The sequence below is a fragment of the Arvicanthis niloticus genome, chromosome 1, assembly GCF_011762505.2.
Source record: "Arvicanthis niloticus isolate mArvNil1 chromosome 1, mArvNil1.pat.X, whole genome shotgun sequence".
Classification (NCBI taxonomy): Eukaryota; Metazoa; Chordata; class Mammalia; order Rodentia; family Muridae; genus Arvicanthis; species Arvicanthis niloticus.
Genome location: NC_047658.1, coordinates 149,944,320 through 149,962,059, shown reverse-complemented (window position 1 = coordinate 149,962,059; position 17,740 = coordinate 149,944,320). Strand labels below are relative to the sequence as shown.

Below are 17,740 nucleotides of genomic sequence, written 5' to 3'. Positions count from 1 at the left end.
ACCCTGTCTTCAGAGTGCAGCTTAGCCCTCAGGTCTTCTGAGATGCCCCCCTTGGTCTTCCTTGTCTAGGCTGTATCCACTCTGCAGGTAACAGCGTGCTTATACTTCTGGAGGATTGCTCACTGCATCGTGAGAACCAAAGGTATACGGGCAGGACAATCCCTAATGTGGGCCCAGGGGCTCAGATCATACCTGATCTATGAATGCAATCGAGGCAACGGTGGCCGAGACGTGGGCTCTGGGTTCAGATCTTAACTCCGCTGCTTAGCAGCTGTGTAAACCTTGCCATGCTAAGTTCTCTGTGCTTCAGCACCAGCATCCTCATCTGCTAACCTGTGGGAAATGCTTCTGTCAGGCCAATAAAAGAAACCACATACACACAAACAACAAGACTCAGCAGATGGTTGTATGTATTTGTGCATACACATACATACACAGACACAAAATGTGTGTAATCAAAGAGGAGGCTATCAGTTTGAGAGTGGGGGGCAACATGGGAGGAATTGGAGAGAGGACAGGGAGAAAATGATATAATTCTGTCTCAATTATAACATGTTAACATTATAATTAAATAGCCTAATAAATATTCATTACTATCATCACTATAATTTTTATAATGCTAAAAATAACCTTTAGTTCGCAAAGTTTAAGTTTTTGTTCAGTGTGCTAGCTCACTTCTGTAACCCTAGTTCTGGGGGTGAGTTTGAGTGCATGCCCATGACGTGTGTCTTGTCTTTAGATACAATTGTAGTGTGTGAGTTTGAGGCTACAGTTTAAGAACCAATCCCAAAACAATAACAACTAAAAATTTTGATCATAGACCTCTTGCTAAGAATACCTATCCTTGTAGCCTTTTCCTCTAGGAAAGTATCTGGATGCTTTGATGGAGGATTATTGGGTAAATTAGACAAACAAACAGTTAGATTTTCTGTTAGTAATGTTTGAGAGTTCTGTGTTTGCAATACATTGGTTGAACTTTGAAAATAGTATTGTTAAGCTAGGTGTGGTGACATTTGCCTTTAATCCCAGCATTTGGGAAGGCAGATTGCCGTGAGTTTGAAGCCAGGCTGGTCTACATCTCAAGCTTCACCAAGGACAGGGCTATGTGGGAAAAACCGTATCTTTAAAAAAGGATATATATGTGTATATGTGTATGTGTATATGTGTATGTGTATATGTGTATATGTATATAAGTGTGTGTGTGTGTGTAACTTATACACACACATACATACACGCTTTCTTCAGTGTTGAGGCTTCTGAAAAGCTACCTATGCCCCAGTAGGTGGTTCTACATCATGCACAGTGGATTTAGTTGTCGAGGGAGAACATGACTTTTGGGGGGGGGGAGTGGTTAGGGGACTAGGGGAGGAGCTGAAGGGCAGAGAATGAAGGACAGATTTTATTAAAATGCATCATATGAATATATGTAATACTCAGCTAAAGTAATACTATCTCTATGACTTTTCTTTTAAGTGGCAATTTTTAAGCAGTGGCTTGTATGAGTCTCTCCTGATGGCCAGTAAATTACTTGCTAAGAAGTTTCTGTCCTAGAGTGGCTCTAAGATGGGGCCTGGGCCTTAAACTTTAATCACACTCCTGGGAATTCTGATGCGTGCCAAGGTTTGAGGGCCCCAGAGCTACTTTTGGAGAATTGGTTCAAATCAGAGGCTACCATGATAAAACCACAGAGCAGAACTGGCTCAGCAGGGAGTTCCTGAGAGTTGCCTCCTAGAAAGAATGGTCAACAGAGCCTACTGCGGCCATTGGGAGACACCTCGGCTGCTGGTTCCGTCTCCAGGGACTGTGGTTATCATCAGGGCGATTGTTTCCAGATGATTAACTGGCCTCTTCTTAAATAAGGCCAGCCATGGAGAACCAGCTCCAAGCTTAGCAGGCAAAGGGGAAGGGACTCTCACTAAGAAGTGTGGTTGCAGATGTCATTAGGAGTCTTGTCAAAGGTATTGTCATAGGCACCAGAAGGTGTTAAAAGGGCTTCTGGAAGGGCCTGGATCACCTGTTTCCAGAAGCAGCTGGAGTTCAGTTGGCTGCATGCTTGTTTGATTCTCAGTACTACCTAAGCCAGGTGTGGTGATGCATGCAGGTGTGTAATCCCAGCATTCAGGAGGTGGAGGTAGGAGAAGGATTCAAGGACTTGTTCATTGAGTTTGAGGCTAGCCTAGGCTATAATAAGACCCTGTTTCAAAAACAAATACATAGAATTAGCTAATGCTAGACTGTATATTCCTTGGCTCTACGCCTCGCCTTCTGAACCAGGCTCTGTATTTTAAGTGGATTTCTCCATTATTTCTGAGGTATGTCAAAATCAGGGAACAAAGGGTATCCTGTGAAGACTTGGCAATGCTGGTCAGTCTCTCCTCTGTGGGGGCATGGACAGGTGATTTTGTTCCTTTACACTCCTGTGAAAGGTAGCAAATCATAGGCCCAGACTCCCCAGCATCGACACTTGGGCTGATTTCTCAGCACTTAGATGGCCTTGAACCCTGAAAGACCAGCTGAAGAGACCGACCGAGAAGATATGTGGAACTCAAAGCTCGCTTGTTTGCGTTCTCCGACACTACAGGTAGTACATTTCTGAGGAAAATTAAAATGAACACTCTGTTTTCATGAATGGCCTGTTTAAAAGCAAATTTATTTCTCAAGAAATCTGAATTGTGGTAGATGAATCTTGGTCTGGAATCTTCCTACTGGATCTTTTGAGGGTGACAGGGCTTCCCTGGAGTACTTGCTTCAAGTGAGAAATGTGTAGGTGACATCTTCTCTGACTGTCACAGATAAATGAGCAGGACTCTCCTCCCTCAGGGGATGTCACTACCTAAGTTTTCTTGTCAAACTCTGTCAAGCTCTGTAACTTGAAATAAAGGGGGGAACTGCAGAGGGTGAAGGAAATGTTTAATGAGCTGTCCACTGTGTTCTCTGGCGGCTGGAAGCCTCTCTCTCTGTTGGCCAGTCTCAGCACTAACTCTGTTCACTGCTGTTAGAGTGATATTCTCATTTCTCTCAGAGCTGACAGGATGGCCTGGGGCAAGGAGGTGTGGACTCCTAAGTACCTACTCTCATTATGCACTTCCAGGGATCTCTGTTTTACAGACTAAAAACCATGGGTGACCAGACAGAACCACCCCACTACAGCGTAAGCCACCTACTTGCTTCATCTATCTAAATGGGGGAGACCCACTCAGGCAGGTGGGTAGCCTTCCTTTCCCTGAATTTACAAAGTGTGACATATCCTTCTGGAGTTGAGCTGCTTGAATAGGTGAGTTATCTGGAGAACCAGAAAGAGTCAGAATCTATGCAAGCCTAAGGAGGGCCAGAGGAGCCAGAGTGACTCCATCCCCGCTATTCCCTATTTAAGAAGCAGCTGGCTTAACGACAAGTCAGAGGTGCCCTAGCAGGTTTTACTTTGAATTGATATTGTAGATTTGTTTCATTTTTTAAAATCAGTCCACCATACCAGTCATCACACGATTCTGCATTTAATATTATACTATTAAGATGGTAATTACTTCAAATAATTTTTTTTAATCCAGGACTACAGACAACATGAGAACCAACAGCTCTGGAACATGCTGGGAATGGTCACGCTTGCCCTGACCCTTCTGTATGCCCAGAGATAACCATGCTCAACAATTTGATGAGTACCCTCCAATAGTCTGTGTAAGCATTTACTTAGTCTTGTACACACACAGTTCCCTCTTCTAGAACTGAGATTATGTATTGCTATGCAACTGTGCTTTGTTTTGTGTGACTGGTACACATCTTGGAGCTGTTTCCTGCGGTATAGACAGTTCTGCCTCATTCATTTAGATTCAGTGCAGCAATGTTCTCTAGGAGGAGCCTACTGTGAAATCATTCACCAATAAGTCGACATTAAAATTGTTTCCAAAATCTTTGCCACTACACACAACGTAACAGAGACCCTTGGTGCACGTATGTCTTTGTACATATGTTTTGACAGGATAGATTCTCAGGGTGAGAACTGCAGGGTCAGTGGTAGGGCTCGAACCATGCTTCAGGTCACTGTCTATTTGTTTATTACATACTGTGCCTTAGTGCAGACCTGTATTTCTCCCTCTCTTCTTCTGATGCTCTCTAAAAATTATTATTGTGTGCACACATGTATGCCCACGGGTGTACGCCCACAAACCGTGTCATGAGTGTGGAGGTCAGAGGACAACTTTGTAGAGCTGGTTCTCTCTTTCCATCTTTTTGTTAGCCCTGGGAATCGAATTCAGGCTATTGGGCTTGAGCAGCAAATGCTTTTCCTACCAATCTCACTAGACCTGTATCTCCATCAGCCCCACCCCTGCTCTCAGTCTTTTTGAGACAGAGTTTCTCTCTGTACTCTTGACTGTCCTGGAATTCACTCTGAAGACCAGGCTGGCCTCGAACTCACAGAGATCTTGCTGCCTCTGCCTCCAGAGTGCTGGGATTAAAGGCCTGTGCCACTACACCCGGCCATTTAATATTCCTTTTTTGATGGTCAATCCTGAGGATATATTAGATTTACCTGAGGAACTTCAAAATTATTATTATCATCATTATTTGTTGTTGTATATGAATAATGTTTATGTGTGTACATGTGTTTGTTTAATAAACAAAAAAGCTGAGCTCTTAAAATCCAGGTTCTGACTTAGTGAGCCTGAGTTTGCTGTTCTGACAGACACCTAGGCAGCATTATGCTGCTGACCTGAGAACACCGTGGCCTGTATCTAGATAAAACGCACTGAGCTCAGGACAGTGCAAACCCATATTCCAAAGTCTAGGTGTCACAGAAATACTAAACACTCTGTATAACACAAAGGTGGAAGAAGGAAGGAACACAGGCAGAAGGATAGTGAACAGAGAGACCCTTCATCCTCATTAGCTGAGGGGCCATCGTGATTCCCATGCCTTAAACAAGGGAATATTCTGGAATGACATCAAGAACATCTGAGATGCTGGCTGTCATACCATCGATGGGCTATGGTGCCGGGGCTGTCTTTCTTTCTTTCTTTCTTTCTTTCTTTCTTTCTTTCTTTCTTTCTTTCTTTCTTTCTTTCTTTTTCTTTCTCTCTCCCTCTCTCTCTCTCTCTCTCTCTTTCCTTCTTTCTTCTTCTTCTTCTTCTTCTTCTTCTTCTTCTTCTTCTTCTTCTTCTTCTCTCTCTCTCTCTCTCTCTCTCTCTCTCTCTCTCTCCCTCTCTCTCTTTCTTTCTTGTCTCTGATAATATCCTTCCCTTCTGGGGTTCCTGACAGAAGCCTATGAACCTTTTAGTGCTCCTCACTGACCTTCCTTGCCTCAGTCACAGCCAGACCCTCCCCTGGGAAACCAGGGATGCCAGCTGTGACCTTGTCTCTGCCACCGTTTGCTCTTTCTGATTCGATGACTTCCAGGTAGATTCTGCAGCCCCACTCGGCTCCCATGCCTGTCTCAACTCTCTGGGCATTCATCATTAATGTTCTGCTGCTTCAAGAATCCTATGTGAAATACAAATGATTAACACAGGTATTTTCCCTCCTCTTTCCTCTTAGTGTTTACGTGAGTATGTGCATATGTGGAGAGGCCGAAAGATTGATGTTTGCTGACTTTCTCAATTGTGGTCCACTTCATTTTTTGACGGGATTTCTTCATGAATCTAGAACTCGCCAGTTCAGCTTGGCTGACTGGTTACTGAGCTTCAGAGAACCTCCTGTCTGCATTTTACCAGTGCGTAGATTACAGATGTGCACCACGGCACTTGGCTTTCTACCTGGGTGCTGTGTGCTTGAATTTAGATTCTCAGAGCAAACACTATAACTTACTGACCTGTTTCCCAGCCTCCCATCTTCCCTTTACCCACCTTCCTCTTCCTCCTCCCCTCTTTTTTGTTTCCTTGGTTTTTGTTGTTATTGTTGTTGTTGTTTGAGAGAGGGTTTTGGGGTACCTGGGGTCTTGAACTAATTTTGTAGCTAAGGGCGATTTTTTTTTTTTTAAAACTCCCAATCCTCCTGCCTCTGTCTCCCGAGAGCTAGGGTTACAGGTGTCACCATCACACCTGCCTATTTCTCTCTATAACTTAGAAAGATGTATGCTCTGCTTACATTTTGATTTCTATTCACATATCTTTCTTTTCTTTGTTTCTTTCCTTTTTTGTTTCTTTGTTTCTTTGTCTCTTTCCTTCTTTTCTTTTCCTTTCTTTCTTTGTTTCTTTTCTTTTCTGTTTTGTTTCTTTTTTTTTTTTTTTTTTTTTTTTTTTTTTGAGATTTCTCTGTGTAGCCCTTACTATCCTGGAACTTGCTCTGTAGACCAGGCTGGCCTCGAACTTACAGAGATCCACTCTGCGTTCCTTGTGCTGAGATTGAAGATATGTGGCACCACGCCTGGCATCTTTTAAAAAAAAAAAAAAATTTATTTAGTTGTATTTTATGTGCATTGGTGAGAGGGGTTCAGGTCCTCTGGAACTGGAATTACAGTTGTGAGCTGCTGTGTGGGTGTTGTGAACTGAACCCAGATCCTGTGAAAGAGCAGCCAGTGTTCTTAGCCACTGAGCCATCTCTCCAGCACCTTCCTCACAAATCTTAATCAGACAAAAATATTTGTATTTTGTTAATACAAGTTATAATATGTGAAGAGATATCTTTGTGTTCTTCCCCTTTGGAACAGGAGCTAAAAATGATAGTAAAACAAAAGTAAAAAAATGATACTTTATCATCATATTAAGTTAAAATTTAGTTAATAAATAAATAACACTTTTAATGTTTCCCCTTAAAACCATTTGACTGCCCAAACAGAATACAGAACGTAAGCAGGCTATAAGAGCGCTCCTTGGTTTGAGTCAGAACGAATGTGCTTCGTTGCTGGAAGAAGAGTGCCCAGGGGAGTTGGCTCTGCCCGGGTTCATCCCTTCATGAGCTGTCTGCTACCTTTATGAAGAATGTGCACAGCAGCTGGGTGTCTCGATTTGTGCCACAGCATTGCTCTTGCCTTCCCTATTACATTACAGACTAGCTGCGGACAGGTCCTCTGTCTAGCACTGGTTACGCCATTTTATCACAAACGCAGTGCTGACACATTGTAGATGTTGAGCAAAGACCTAGAGACAGAATGCATCCGTCATGAAGATAAAACAACACTGATATTATTAGGTTAGGGGATGAAATTAAACTAAGTAAAATGGAAATTAAATGAAACTTGAAAAATGCAAACTCTTAAGAAGTCTCTCCAAATTTAGGATCAGAGGATTACTGGGGACCCTTTTATTTTAGTTACAAGGATACATACATACATACACACACACACACACACACACACACACACACTCACACACACACTTTTACACACATACACTCTCATATACACACATCACATACACACACTCATACACATTCACACATATTACATACACTCACACGCATCACATACACACACTCACACACACATCACACACACACACACTCTCACACACACACATCACACACACACACACTCATATACACACACTCTCACACACATTCATCACATACACAGACACACACACACACATTACATACACACACACTCATATACACACTCACACTCTCACACACACATTCATCACATACACACACATTCATCACATACATACTTATACACACACACACACACACACACACACACACACACACACACACGAACATCTTACTTTATAAATAGTTCTAGCACAAGTAATTCTTCTCATGCTTCTTCCGGTTCTGGAGCAGGGGTTTTGTTTTGTTTTGTTTTGTTTTGTTTTGTGTTTCTGTCCTGAAATTGGAACTATTGTCCTAGAAATGAATGTGATGTCAGAAAGCAAATGCAGTGACCTCACACAGGAGCAGGACCTCCCAGGTTCTTGGCAACCATAATATCAGGGTGTGGTAGCATTTGCCTTAATCTTGGCGTTTAGGAGTCTGAGGCAGGATGGACCTGAGCTTGAGGTCAACCTGCGCTACAAAGTGAGAAGCTGTTTCAAAAACCCAAACCACCACCACCCATCCTTACACAAATCCACAAACGATGACCCAATCACACACTGTTATCTTTTTAAAATCTTTCCCCTCTCAAAGGGAGGCTATGGGAATGGTTTCCAGGTATGAGAGAATAAAATATTCCAAGATCCTCTGTCAAAAGCACCGTAAGATTTTACTATCCAGCAATGCATGCCTTCTATAAATTTTATCACATGGGAAGCAGCCTGGCAAGGTGAAACTGGGGACTCTGGAGCCAGACTGCCTGTGTTCGTATCATTATTTTGACTAGCTGAGCCAACTTGGATGAATCGCTCGACTGCTTTTTGCCTTAATTACCTCATCTGTTAGATGGGATGAGACCACCTACTTCAGTTGTTATACAATTAGAATGAGTTACTGTTTGTAAAGCACTTAGCCGGTACCTGGAAGACAGTAAGCACTATATAAATGTTGTTAAAGAAGTAAAGCCCTACAATGGGAGAGGCAGTTAGAAGCGCCAATAGATCCCGGAAAATAGTGAACTACTGCTACCTACGAACACTTGCGTCTGGTAGGCGCTAGGCACTTAGGGGAGATGGCATCAACCACTGTAAAGACAAGAGTTTGTAAATGCATACAATGATGCTCATTTGTTTCTATAACTATTTCTTGACTGGCCACTAGATACCAGGAGCCATCTCAATTGCAGGATGAAGTATCTTGGAATATATGTTTATTTATGTGTGTGTGTGCGCACGTGCGCGTGTGCACTTGTGCATGTACTTGCACCCCCATGCCACAGCATGGATGTGGAGATGAGAGGACAGATGACAAGAATCAGTTTTTTCCTTCTACTCACGTGGATTGTGTCTACCCTTCCCTTGTGGACAGTCTGTGCAAGTCTCTCTAAGCTGTGGATTAGCCACAGGCTATAGGGCTGGACAGAGACACCAGAGAAGAAGCACTTTCACGAACTGTTCGTGTCTGGTATATAACTGAACACTAAGGAGAACGATCAGGGTAAAAGTATAGGTGGTCTGGCTTGGTGGTAGATGTCGTTACTTGCTGAACCACCTGGCTGCCCTTCATGTCTTTAGAAACCACCAATTTGTTAGTGAAAGAGTCTGTCTGTTCGCTTGTTTTACAGACAGAGTCTCACCATGGAGCTCTGGCAGTCCTGGAATTCACTATGTAGACCAGGCTGGCCTTGAACTCACAGAGATCCATCTGCCTTTACATCCCGAGTGTTAGAGTTAAAGGTTCTGGACACCACAACCAGCTAGCACGTGCTTTGTAATACTTTTACGTTTCCAGACCAGCCTCAAACTGTAGCAGGGCTAGCGACTTTATTGAGAAATACATTGAGTTTTGAAGTATCATGTTTGACAGTGTCTGTTCACTTTTCCCCTGGTCTACCCAATTTTCACTCTTGGGCTCTATATTAATTTGCATCTTTATGAAATCCCTTTCAAATCTGTTAGTTTTCAACAAAACTATCATTTGAGAGTTTATTTAAAAAAATGCTATTACTTGCTAGGTTTTTTGTTGCACTGCTTATTGTCTGTGTAACTGCCTGTCTTTGCAGACTTGCATACGTTCCACTAGGATAGGCTCTGAGAGTAGACATGGTGTGCATGCACACCTTACCCAATGTTGTGGAGATGATCTCTTCAGAGTCTGTGAAGTAGCATGGTCCTCAACAGTGACGCCAGTGCCCTTTCTCCCCAACACTAGTTTACATTTTTATCAGCTTGGTGGATAAGCGTCGAAAAATTGGTATGATTCCAATTTAATAGAGTGATTTGGGGATATTTGTTGGCTGCTTCTGTTTGTGATCAATTATCCATTTTGGGGGGAGGGGCTCTGGAGACATTGCTCAATGGTTAGGAGCACTTATTCCTCTTGCAGAAGACATGGGCTTGGTTCCCAGCACCCACATCATAGCCCACAACTGTCTGTAACTCCAGTTCCAGGGGATCCAACAACTTGTTCTCATTTCTGAGGGCATTGCACACATGGTGCACGCAAAACCATGCAGGCAAAACACTCACACACATAAAAAAGCCAAATTTTCCATGATGTAACAATGTTCAGTTATTCTGAAAATCAAATAATTTTGAAAGTGAATTTATATTTTTTACCCTGATAGTTCTCTTCTCATTAGTGTTCAATTATGTACTAGACATAAACAATTCGTGAAAGTGCTTCTTCTCTGGTGCCTCTGTCCAGCCCTATAGCCTGTGGCTAATCCACAGTTTAGAGAGACTTGTGCAGACTGTCCACAAGGGAAGGGTGGAAGTCTCTGGGTGAACACATCCACACCTCCCCACAAACAGCAAAACTCCTAAAAGCACCTGTATTCTTTTTTTATTTTTTGTTTTGCTCAGTTGACGAAGAAGCTTCTTGGAACTAGGCACTAGCACATGGGAGGGTTATGAGGAGTTCATCCTGGATGGAAAAGCCCAGGAGTTGTGACTCCACAGTGTGAACATGACCAACACTCCTGCATAGTGTACTTAAAGTGGTCAACACAGTTTTAAATGTTACTTTTTCAAAACCACAGCAAAAGAGCTTAATTTTGTAATTATGTAATTTTAAAGAGCTTGTCTTTAATCAATCAACAAATATTTATGTTCCAATTAGGCACCAAATATCTTTTTTTTTTTTATCATGGAAAATGCAAAGAGGTCTAATGGTTTGGGGCCTTAAGAAGCTAGTAATCTAGTTAGGGAGATAGTTAAAGTTACATGACAATTAACTAACAATCCAGGCCATGTAAAGACACCAGATGAGAAGGGACAGGAAGTCTTATGTGTTTAGAACAGTTACTGATCTCTTTGGGCTACAATGATAGGAAAACTTGTTAGGTTATCTAAATAGCTTTTAAAGCAATTAAAAATGTACTCATTTATTTATTTTTGTTTGTATGGCTATTTTGTTTGCATGTATGTTGTGTGTACCACACGTGTGCCTAGTGCTCACAGAAGCCAGAAGAAAGCATGAGAGCCCATGGGACAGGGGTTACAGACGGTTGCTAGCTGCTAGGTGGTGCTGGCAATCAAACCAGGATCCTATGGAAGAACAGCCAGTGCTCTAACCATTGAGCTTTGTCATTTTCTAAATTAGCCCTTCTAATAAACCCCGGAGGCATCTCTGCTTATGAGTGGAGAGGACGGGCTCAGAGGTTATAATTTGCCCAGTTGACAAGGCAGGACTGGGGCTAGACTTAATGTCTGCCACCACCACTTTCTCCTCAGGAGGTTTGTTTAAGTTAGCGATGAAGATTCACTGCCAAAAATCTTTCCAGGGTCAGGACAGAACCCAAATACACCAAGAATATTTTGGTTATGTATTTTCTAAAATTAGGATTTTTCTGTCCTCTCTGTCCTCCTGACAAAGAGATTGAGCTACACTTAGCACTGAAGTCACAGATTTTTCTCCCTTTTATTGCCTGGAGAAATTCAAATCACAGTGTAATAGAATTGGACTAGCATTGGCTGGCATACAAGCTGTTTACGCACAACTTTCAGGCAAGCGCAGCGAAGAAGTTCCTCCCCCACCCTGTGGAACATCGTTCCTTAAAGTCACAATACCTGGACTCTGTCTGCATTTGCCCTGATCCACCCCAAGCGTGCTAGAAATGAACACTGACACAGCGGAATGAAGTCAGTGAGTAAGAATTTAGAAGCCATCATCAGGGTTATGACCATATGATTTACACACATTAAAAAAACCCACATCCTGCTTCAGAAAGTCTATCTAGAAAGTTCAGAAGCATTTACTGAGTCCACACAATACTGCCATCTGGTTACCTAAGACACTCTTTACCTTTGCCAGTCAGCACGCCCAGCAGAACACCTGAAACCTATTTTGTACTAATTACTCGGTCTTCCATTATTAAGCAAATAGAAGACGTGGAATTCTTTCTATTAGATCACATAAGGAATAAAGAAAAAAATTTTAAGAACTTGTATAAATAAGGTAAGATTAAAAATAAAAATTGCAACCATTGGGAGCTTTTCACCTTTTCTCAATGTTCAACATTTCTCCAAAAAAAAAAAAAAAAAAAAAAAAAAAAAAAAAAAAAAAAAAAAAAAAAAAGGTAGTGCTGCCCTCTACTGCCAAGTGTTGAAATGTTAGAAGCATGTCTCTGCTGGCTTTTTGAGCAAGAGTAAAGCCGTCGGTATCTTAAGATACTGCTTTAGGAGTTAAAAGACACTGTGTTCCCGCAAAGACCTTGAGAGTGCTTTTTCTTTACCTTTTCATTTGCATCCACCTTGTCCCAAGGATTATGACTTAAGATCATGTCCAACTAAACAGAGGGGAAAGGACACAGAGGGGGGATACAATATGGGAGATACAATGGAAGTCACTGAGGCTAGAGAGGCGGCTCAGCTGCCACAAGATCAGCTCCTGACTTTCCAGAGGACTCCAGTTCAGCCTGCCTGGAAGCCCAGCTCCAAGGAGTCCAATGCCCTCTTCTGGCCTCTTTGAGCACATGCTTGCAGTAGCATCTGGTCATGAAAACACAAGAAATGAAATCTAAAAAAAAAAAAAAAAAAAAGTAGGCATTACAAGGCATTACATTAGCTGTAAGACACTGCATCCATACCAAACACATCTAGGTAGACATGGGGCAGCATGGGAGGAATCGATTTTGATTTTAAGGCCCATTCTGTAGTGTTTTTGTTTTGTCTTTTTGTGATTTATGTATTTTTCATTTTAATTTTTTTTGTTTGTTTTGTTTTGATATTTTAAGTCAGTGGTTCTTAATCTATGGGTGAAGACCCTATAGCCCCTCAAGGTCTTCTTCCAGATTAGACATTTACATTGCGATTTATAACAGTAGCAACATTACAGTTATGAAGTAGCAACAAAATAATCGTGTGGTTGGGGGTCACCACAACATGAGAAACTGTAATAAAAAGTTGCAGCATTAGAAAGGTTAAGAACCACTGTTTTAAGTGGAAATGAAGGTTTCCCCCAGATATTAGGAGAATTATGAAATGGTTTCTAAGACATTTTTTTTTCTCTTGTGGAGAAAGACATAAAAGGCTATTATTACCATGTTCGTACTTTAGTTCATTTTGGAATAAATTATCTTGTTTCCTTTAAATTTTGTTAGCATTTACAGATCTTAAAAAAAAAAAAACTTCTTAGAGTTATTAAGCAGCTAAGGTTGACCTCAATCAAACTCTCCCTCCGCCTTGTAAGTGCTAGGATTTTAGGCATGTACCGTCACACCTGGCCTTTTCTCCATCTAGAAAGTATTTCAGAGTGCATAGCACTAAGAGGCCAGATCAAACAGACTTCAAAGGGAGCCCAACCATTACCTTCCAGCTGTCTAGGGACTAAAGTGTAATCTCTATGACAATAATAATAACTTCTACCCATGTGCTAACTGTGCACATGTCTACCTGTTACACCTTAACAGATAAGAACAGGAAAACTCAGACACATTAAGTAGCTCAATGTCTCAAAACTAGCAAAAGGCAAAGCTGGATTTGTTGTTGTTTTTTTGAGACAGGGTTTCTCAGTGTACGTCCTGGAACTGGCTTTGTAGACCAGGTTGGTCTTGATCTCACAGATCCACTTGCCTCTGCCTCCAGAGTGCTGGGGCTAAAGGTTTGAGCCACCACTACCACCTGGAGCAAAGCTGAAATTTTATTCTGAATCCAAGCTTAGATATAATTCACCTGCATTGCTCATCGTTCAATAAAAAGCCCAAAGAACTCTTAAAGCAGAGTTTGTGATATCAGAGATGATGACGAATCTTATTAACTTGACAAACACCGTTAGCATTTGTCGAGTTCTTGTGAGATACAATTTAGAGGGTTTCACACGGGACCGCTCAACTGCATTAAACAAGTTAATCTTTCTGGCAACCCCCTGTGGTAGAACTATTATTATCTTCATATTGCAGGTGAGGAAACGGAGACATGCAGAGGAAATCCACTTCCAGAGGTCAGGCTTTTAGCTCTTGTACTTAGGATAGTTCTTAAGCACAAAAATTACACAGCACAACAATTTCTAAATGGTACTGTGGGAGTTAATTACAGTCAACAGTAGAGGGTAACATTCACAGCACTCAGGTCTGTTGATAGCTTTGGAACATAAAGGTCTTCGGAGCCTTAAACAAAGCCTGCACATGTGAGTATCCAGTCCAGAACTAAGTTTAGATCCGGTCGGCTCCAGGCCTCACTGGGCATGTCTTCTGTGGGATAAGACACAGCAAGGCACATCTTGGTTTGGTATAAACCATGAGGTAGTCGGGGTTTGGGGCTGGGGATATGTTGGTAGAGGGGCCATACATAAGGAAGGACCACACTGTAGGGGTAAACACAAAGTTAAGCTTCCACCAAGGCTTACCCAAGACTCAGCTAGTTAATCTGAGGGAGAAGCTGAGGATTCAGTTACCATCCCAGAATACAACCCCTTTAGTGGAGTTCGTGCTTGGTGAACCCACCATTTGGCCACATAGTGACCCTTGAACATGTCAGTTTCTAAAGAAATATTGGTTCAGCATAAAACCCTGCTTCTCAATGCCCTTAGCAGCAGCACGCACACACCCAGATATAAGCATCCCAAAGCATCTTGTGCTTGAGTGCAAAGTGCTATAAACTCCTCCCTCCTCACCTTGTTCTTAAGTTTCGACATCCTGGGCACTCAGGGGTAAGATGGAGTGAAATAATCAGGTGGAGCTTAGTTTAGGGTCCAGCACAGTTGCCACTGACGCTCTGACTCTTGGAAATGATCCAGACATAGCTGTTGCCTGGTGGCTTCCCAGTCCCTCTTTTGCAGTTTTTTGTTTTGTTTTGTTTTTTGAAGAAAAGAGGTGAGGATGGGCCAGGGTGGGAGCCAGAAAGGAGACAGTAGCACTTTCCTTGAGCAGTTTTAGACATACGACTTAGCAGACTCTTTGTCTTCTGACCTCAACTGCCCCCGTCCCTGGCTGCCCGGCTCTACTCTTCATAAGCCTTTGCTTGGATCATTTCCTCAGCAAGGAGGCAGTGTTGAGTCAATTTTAAGTCAAAGCGTTAAAATTAGCAATGACCTGGAAGGCATTTTGTTTATTTCAAGTTCGGTATTTTACCCAGGGAGTAGCCTACAAGGTTTAAGACAGAAGAGTTCTAAATGCAAGTTCAAGAACCTCATATTACTGGGGGGGGGGGGAGGGGTGCTGGGGGACATTTAAATCAAATATAAATTAGGACTCCTTCCCCACATTTCCAGTCCCCTAAAATTCAGGTGTTTCGTACAGGACAGGAAGGACAACTGTATACATACAGCACGTTCTTTGTCCATACCTGTCTTAGTTAGGGTTTCCGTTGCCATGATGAAACACCATAACCAAAAGCAAGTTGGGGAGAAAGGGTTTATTTTTGCTTACACTTACACATCAAAGGCCATCACGGAAGTAACTCAGGACAGAAACTCCAGCAGGGCTAGAACCTAGAGGCAGGAGATGATGCAGAGGTCATGGAAGGGAACTACTTACTGGCTTGCTCCCTATGGCTTACTAAACCTGCTTTCTTATAGAACCCAGGACACCATCGCAGGGATAGTACCACCCACAATGGGCTGGGCCCTGCCCCCAGGATCACTAATAAAGAAAATGTCCCACAGGTGGATCTTATGGAGGCATTTTCTCAACTGAGGTCCCTCCTCTCGTATGACTTTAGCTTGTGTCAAGTTGACATAAAACTACCCAGCACCCCAGCACCCCAGGTTTGACTGTGGAGCTGTTCAGCGGTCTAATTGTATTTATTTGGAGGCTGGGGCGATGACTCGGCGGTAAAAGGTAAAAGTGCTTCCTGTACAAGCCAGAGGACCTGAGTTTGGAACCCCAGCACACGTGTACAAACCAATAGTGACATCTCCTTGTATCTCCTATGCTGGAGCTTATATCTCCTGTGCTGGGCAGCAGAGACCAGCAAGTCTCTGGAGCTCATTGATCTGAGAGTCTAGTAGAGTTTGTGAGGTCCAGGTTCAGTGAGAGACCCTGTCTCAAATAATAAGGTGGAAAGCAACTGAGGAAGACACCTGAGGTTCAGCTCTGGTCCCCACTCCCAGAGGTAAACACGTGCATATTTGCCCCCGCACATATGTGCGCTGCTGTGAACCTAACTGAACGGAACACAGGCGCGCGCATGCGCACACACAGAGAGAAATATTTGTTCTTAGCTGAACCGACAGTGTTTAGGTAACCCGGGGTTGCTTTTCTCCCCGGGGAATGACGCAGGGAGTGACCATGACATTGTTGCCTAATGTTGTGAAGCCCACACTTCTAAATTAAATTCTAGGAAGGCGAGGTTACAGAACACCCCTCTCGTGTTGCCCTCCGGCTGTGAGTTTTGGAAGCTCTGAAAGGACTCGACGGTTGTTGGACCTTGAGAATTAGCTTGTGACTGACTGTTAGGAGAAAACATTAATGAAACGCTGCGGGCAGTTTCCTTAAAAAAAAGCAAGGCGATGTTTTTGAACGGACAAAAGACAGAAAAGCTTAGCGAGTATTGCTCAAAGTTGGGTGGCTCATGTTTATCCTCTGAATGGAAAACTCATGTGAAGATTTATCATGTTACCCAAAGGAAGCCATTATACTGTTTTCTCACAAGGAACTGGCACCTTCCAGCATTTGTGTAAGAAACGGAGGGAGGTTTGCCAGATCTCAGGCAAAGCATCATGTCATCTACGAGGGGGTGTGGACCCTGTGCCATAACAAAGCTAGTATTTAGAGAGCACTTACTGTATGCAACTAAACACTTTATGTGTCTTAACTCACCTAATCCCCGCAACAACCCGGAGGAAAACACTATTATCTCCATCTTACAGAGCAGGAACAGGCCTGCCCAAGTAGGTCAGTGGCAGCCAGCATCTAAATCTAACTTGCCTGGCTCCAGAGTTAGGTCCCTACTCATCAGGAGACTTTCTAAACATTGTAACACCGACAACAAAATGCCTAACGCACAGGAAAGAGAAATGTCTAACCAGACGGTGTGTAAAGTGAAGGTTTTATGGACCGCTGACATATGTGAATCTTCAAGGTCAACAGGTGGAGAAAGGATCTGGACAGAAATAGAATCTCGGGGGAAGGAGCAGCCTGACCTGACAAAAAAAAGAAGCAGTAGCTTGGGTATCTGCCAATGGATGACAGCACGTGTGGGAGGAACGCTGCAGGGGGAGGCCTCCTCAGATCCTTGAAGGTCCTTTAGGGCTAGGCTCCTCCGGCCCCGGCCCCCCACCCGGTGGTGGTGGTAAAATTCTCAAACTGGCATGTGCTCATCCCTTACTTTCTGTAGGGTCTCCCCTGCCAGCGTTCAAGGTAGACAACACTCCCAGGTTTCTTTCTGGGGAAGCACTGAGTGGAGATGGTCAAGGTCACCCACGATCGGGTACAGCGTGTCCAGGCGGACCACTAGAGTCCTGTGCCAGGGACTTGGCTGTCAGCCCGGCCTGGCCAACGCAGGAACGTGCGCACCGACAGAGCCTGGCAGGGACAGCCACCTGCTCAGCGAGTACAGAAAGACCTGTTCTCTACTAATTTCACGGGCGGGCCACCGCCCTAGGTCTCCAGGCCCCAGAAGGTCAGGAGGCTGTCCTCTGGGGACTCCCGCCACCCTCACCATCCTCATCACTCCAAGGAATAAAAGCCTCAGCGATTGGAACACGCTACGCCAATCATCCTAGTCTCTGCCCACACCTCCTCCGGTGTACATTTGCATTGGTTGCATCATACAAGCCTCCGATAAGATCCTCTTCTTGAATTGGCTAATAGAACCTTGTCCCGCCTAACCCT

The 17,740-nt window shown here is 43.3% G+C and overlaps 1 long non-coding RNA gene across 1 annotated transcript; it reads right to left on the bottom strand.

Moving 5' to 3' along the window:
- Positions 1-12,058: 12,058 nt before the first annotated feature.
- On the bottom strand, positions 12,059-17,643 carry LOC143437012 (uncharacterized). Its single transcript, XR_013106718.1, has 3 exons — positions 17,235-17,643; positions 15,341-15,396; positions 12,059-12,486 (listed from the first exon to the last, which is right to left on the bottom strand). It is a non-coding gene; the product is annotated as an uncharacterized LOC143437012 (long non-coding RNA).
- Between the last annotated feature and the right edge of the window lie 97 nt (positions 17,644-17,740).